Source organism: Acinonyx jubatus, chromosome A1 (assembly GCF_027475565.1).
Source record: "Acinonyx jubatus isolate Ajub_Pintada_27869175 chromosome A1, VMU_Ajub_asm_v1.0, whole genome shotgun sequence".
Lineage (NCBI taxonomy): Eukaryota > Metazoa > Chordata > Mammalia > Carnivora > Felidae > Acinonyx > Acinonyx jubatus.
In genome coordinates this window covers 135,635,773-135,641,513 of record NC_069380.1, presented here as the reverse complement: position 1 = coordinate 135,641,513, position 5,741 = coordinate 135,635,773, and the positions used below count along the sequence as shown (strand labels likewise).

The 5,741-nt window shown below is 43.6% G+C and overlaps 1 non-coding gene across 1 annotated transcript; it reads right to left on the bottom strand.

Annotated features, from left to right (window-relative positions):
• Positions 1–618: 618 nt before the first annotated feature.
• Positions 619–724, bottom strand: LOC113594999 (U6 spliceosomal RNA). The gene has a single exon (XR_003415473.1). It is a non-coding gene; the product is annotated as a U6 spliceosomal RNA (small nuclear RNA).
• Positions 725–5,741: the final 5,017 nt, after the last annotated feature.

The following is a 5,741-nucleotide window of genomic DNA, read 5'->3' as shown; positions in this document are numbered from 1 at the left end:
GAAGACAGGAATGGCTAAATGTCCAGGGCACTTAGTGGCTCTCATCTGGCCCTCAACTAGCCTCTCCATGGGTAATAGCCAGAGCTCCTAACTACCACCCAGTTCTGCCCTTTCATGGGATTAGATTTCTGTTTTTGTATCCCAGCTCCACCTCCCATATAACTTTGGGTAAGGGGCTTGACCTCTCTCAGCCAGGCTGATCCTCTGTACATGGAGATGACAGCACCATGCTCCTGGTAGTAAGGGTTAAACGAGACATTTTGTGTAGAGGCTGAGTAAAGGCCTGGCCCATGATCACTGCTCAATGAATGTCAGTGAAGGTAACATCATTATTATTCCTTCAGGGGTTTGAGCCTTTGCCTTGTCCTGCCTCCCAGGCTACCGGTTTCTTTTTTTTAAGTTGACATTTTCTCATTTCAGAGATCTGTAGAAACGACATGTTTGCACATCAATTTCAGGTGTAACTCAGCTTCATTCACCTGACATAGACTGCTTTACAGAAATATTTTTCTAGGGAAATGTCACAATTTCATTATTCAGTGCCTCATGTTGTGCTTTGACTCACACCGTTTCCTCCGAGTTAATCCGCCAAGGGTGGTGGTTTGCTGGGGAACTGCACAAAGTACGGAACGCTTTGTGAATGTGCATGTCATCCTTATACAGGGGCCATGCTAATCTTCACTGTTTCGTCCCAATTTACTATATGTGCTGCTGAAGCGAGCACCAGGCTACTGGCCATCTCCCCTCTGGGAGGCAGTGCAAAGAAGAAGGGAACAAACAGCCTGGAATCGCTCTGCCAGGCTCACATGGTGCCCCTGCTACCTTCTTGCTGTTTAAATTTGGGCACATTCTGTAATCTCCCTGTGCTTCAGATCCCTCTCTGCAAGTGGAGGAACAATAGGATCTGCCTCTTAGGGGTGCTGTGAGGATTAATGCATTCATCCCCAAGAAGCCCTTCACTTGGTGCTGGCTGAGTGCCTGCCTCTCACATCCAGGCAGGACATGACACAGTGCCTGTCATCAGCTCAGCACTCAACAAATCACTCTTTGCTGGGTTGAATACAATGTAATAGACTGGCTACCTTTGGTTCCTCCCTGTTTTCCCCTTCTCCAGGTTCCCCTGAAAGTCTTTAAACATATGGCCCATGAAGAACAACAGAGATAAGATGGGTGAATCCTTGTTTTCCAGGATCTGAGCAATTTCTTGGGATGCAGGATTTTCAGTCTTAAAGTGGGATGGGCCTGTGCAAACCAGAGTGGTTGGTCACCCTACTACTACTTGCATCTTCCATTTTTGGGGCCAAGACTGAGGTGTTTGCTCCTAGATGCTACTGGCATGGAAAGGTGGCAATGTCGTTGATACTCCCCACCCCCAATTGTTGTTAATGCCTCGTCTCTCCCAAGAGCTACTGAAATATGCAGTCTGTGACTCTACACTGCACCTCCCGTCACAAATGCTGGCGTGTGCTCCCCAGGAGTGGAACACGTTGGCTGGGGGTGGTGGAAAGACGTACCTTGAACAGAGCGACATTCATCTTAGTCCTGCTTCCAGGCAATCACACTGATTTCTTGAGAGGTGGGTGCTGATGGAAACTTGGGGTCCTATTTTGCACCAGACGAGGAGTTGGTACACCTCGTTCTAATCTCCTCTTTCCTCTCTGAGCTGTGTAACCTCGGATAAGAAGCCTAACTTCTGTGGGGAATCCAATGTCCTCATCTGCAAAACAGGAAGAAAATGAGATAATCCATCTAAATCATTATGCCCCATGGAGCAGGGGCAGTGGCCATCAGGCCAGGGCCTGTATGGTGGACAGGTGATGTGGCTGAGGGGATCAGGAGAGCATGATGCTGCCCGGCTTCCCTGCTGGTGCAGACACTGCTCTGCTCCTCCCTGGTGAATAATGGGTCATTTCCACTTTGATGGAAGGTCTGGTGACTTCATCTGCTGTTACATGAGGCCATGCCCTGAAAATGTCTCACCTTGGGCATGTTACTTAAGCTCTCATAGCCTCAGTTTCCTCATCTATAAAATGAGGATAATTATAATACTCTCTTGTTGAGTTGATGTGAAAATGGTTCATTAAAGGTCAAGTCTGGATTCAGGAGATGGATTTGTATGGAAGCATATAAAATCAGTCTTGTTATTTTATACCCATACCTCATTCTCTAGTTCAATCATCAAACTCCCATTTATTGAGCACTTACTGTGTGCTAGGTACTGAGCTAGGCCTTGGGGACACAGTGATGAATGGGGCACAGTTCTTGGCCTCAAAGAACTCAAAGGAGGCCAAAGGGATTAGTTAGCAGGTTATTTATTATCCTCCTCCTTTTGTATTTTTAAAACAATTTGTTAAGGGCTCACTGTGGCAAAGATGGCTAGATCTCTAAGCAGTATAATCTTTCCCTTTCTTTTTACTAACAGAATCCATATATTGCTGTGTGTGGCAAAGTGCCCACTAAAACACCCAGCCTTCTTTTTAGAGATATGTACGTGGTAGAGGGTTGGCAATGAAATATAACCAAAGTCAATGAATGGAGCTTACAGGGAAAGCTCTTTAAAGGGGGATGACTCAGCCAGAAGGCCTCACTTGTCTTTTCCCTGCATCTTCCTTCTCTTTACCTGGAGCACTGAAGTGATGGCTGGAACTCCAGTATTTACCTTATGAGTATGAGGACAGAGATCATACCCTAGAAGCTGGAAGGAGCCTAGGTCCTTCAGAACATTTTGGAGTCACCATATCTGCTTCAGACTATTTAACTCCACACTTTAATAAAAATTTTTTTTAATGTTTATTTATTTTTGGAGAGAGACAGAGTGTGATGGGGGAGGGGCAGAGAGAGAGAGGGAGACACAGAATCTGAAGCAGGCTCCAGGATCTGAACTATCAGCTCAGAGCCCAATGTGGGGCTTGAACCCATGAACTGTGAGATCATGACCTTAGCCGAAGTCAGATGCTTAATCAACTGAGCCACTCAGGTGCCCCTTAATTCCACACTTCTTATTGTATAAGGGGGAAAATACCTCTGCTTGATTTAAAACAATATTTTAAGTCACAGTTACTAGTAGCTGAACATAATTTCTAGTTGATCTACCTAATAGATGTAGAGCAGAGCGCAGAAAATGATCTAATTTTTCCCCCGAATGTCAAGAAGTGAAGGTCACAAAAATCTAACAAATGAGAACTTAATGTTGAAACCCAAGACACCCATTAATCTTTCCCAGGGTAGACCAAGAGAAGCTGACTAAACCTGCCTGTTCTTTGTATGGCCTCCATAGGAAAGCTGAGTTTGAAATACCCTTAAATTCTAGTCTCTCTAAGGTTTGACACTGGGGAATTAAATTAACAGTATTAAATTTTTTATTTCAGCTTTGTTGGCACTGGATGATGAGCCTGAATAATCTTTTTTCTTTTTTTAAAAAATATTTATTTATTTTTGAGAGAGAGAGAGAGAGACAGACAGACAGACAGACAGAGAGACAGAATGCAAGCAGGGGAGGGGCAGAGAGAGAAGGAGACACAGAATCCAAAGCAGGCTCAAGGCTCTGAGCAGTCAGCACAGAGCCCAACACAGGGCTTGAATTCATGAACCACGAGATCATGACCTGAGCCAAAGTCGGATGCTTAACCAACTGAGCCACTCACGTGCCCTTGAATAATTTTTCTTAGTAGAAGGCTCACAAAGGCTCAAAACATTTATCAGAAACCCAGATTGCTTGGGGCACCTGGGTGGCTCAGTTGGTTAAGCGTCTGGCTCTTGATTTCAGCTCAGGTCATGATCTCAGGGTTCATTAGATTGAGCCCTGTATTGGGTTCTGTGCTGACACTGTGGAGCCTGCTTGGGATTCTCTCTCCCTCTCTCTCTGCCCCTGCTGTGCGCATGTGTGTGCTCTCTCTAAGTAAATAAATAAACTTAAAAAAGAAACCCAGATTGTTTTATCCATCTGCATATTCCTGTTATAGTTGTATTTTTAACAATGTTAAAGGAATTTAGAATTTTAAAATTCACATAGCACACATTTTTACTCATTCCAAGCAATAATAATAATAGTTTTCACTTACTGAGCACTTACGCTTTGCCAGTCATTAATAAATACTTAACAAATATAGTCTCAATTACTTCAACGTCCGTATTGAGAGACATGATATTACTACTGCCATTTTGCAGATGGGGAAACTGAGGCAAAGGTGAGGAGGAAGCATAATGCAGGCTGAGGGCAAAGTGCAAGCTAGCACACCTGCACACCTCCCCCTGACCCCAGGCGGGATATGTGTGATATTCCTTGGACATTCCCAGCTACCCAGAAACAGGAAAGGACTAAACAAAACAAAACAAAACAAAAACCCCAAAACAAGTGGTTAAACTGATAAGAGTCTCCACCAGTTTACAAGAAAAATGCAATCTCATCAATAGCCTTAAGTCCAGGAACTCCCTACTGTCTTAATGTTAATGCTTTGCTAGAGGAAAAACAACCTTAGCTTGACAATAGCTAGACCTCCAGTAATCTGTGAGTCTTTAGCATGTGAAAATCTCTTTCAAAACTTCCCTTTTGACTTTACCTCCCTCAGCCCCACAGTATATAAAAATTCACTCTTCACAACCCCAGTGCAGCTCTTCCTGCCCATGGGTCCTGTCCCCGTGCTTTAATAAAATCACCTTTTTGCACCGGAGACCTCTTTAAGAATTCTTTCTTGGCCATCAGCTCCAAAACCCTCATCATCCCAAAACCTCATCAAAGAGACTTTAAGTAGCCTGTTCCAGGTCACACAGCTAAGAAGTGATGATGGGATATGAAGTCAGGTAGACTTAAAAGTAACTTATCCTGTCCTGGAATAGGTGAGTGGCTTTGAACAAAAAGCTGTTTCTTTACATATGAAAAAGGAGATATATTTTCTAGAAACTACTTAAACCTGCCCAAGCACATGCTGAATTCACCCAAGATCTTGGACAGTCTGTGGAAAGCCTCTGGTCTTAGGGGATGGTAAAGAGGATGCTCCCTTACTTGAAGGCAACCAACATGTATAATATTTATGCATTTGCATCCCCATTTAGAACATCTGAATTCCATGACCATTCACTTAAGCAGGGAGAAAGGAAGACAGAAGAGACATTCAGTATTCAATGCCTGGTAAGTAACCAGGTGCTTATCAGAATGATAGCCTGCTTGATAACATATGGTTTGTTGGCATCCTTCTCTTACCTGTCTCCCTTATCAACACTTCCTGGGATAACCTCCCAAATAAATGACTCAAATCCTTATCTCAGGATCTGCTTCTGAGGAACTCAAATTAACACTCATGTTATCTACAACATCCATCCATCCATCCATCCATCCATCCATCCATCCGTCCGTCCATCCATCCATCTATCCATCCACTTAACCTTACCAACCTACCAAATGCCAGGAAACATATGGGATACTCAGGATAAGATATAAATAAACCACTGCCCTTGAACTACAGTTGTTCAGTTGAATGACTTTATATTTTCCTTATACCCAGACAGAGATATTTGATACACTGGCTTCCAAAGAAGCATTGGGAAGACTGGAGAATCCCCTGTTCAGACTCTTGAAGAGGACTTTCCTAGCAGAGCCACCCCTGCAGGAGCAAACAGAGCCTGGCATACAGGAGGTATTCAAAAAATACTAAATGAGTATACAAATGGGCAGAATGAACAGATGGATTAATTATAAAGTAGATTACATTTTCTCTGGGATACATCTCCCTTGTTTTAGTTCA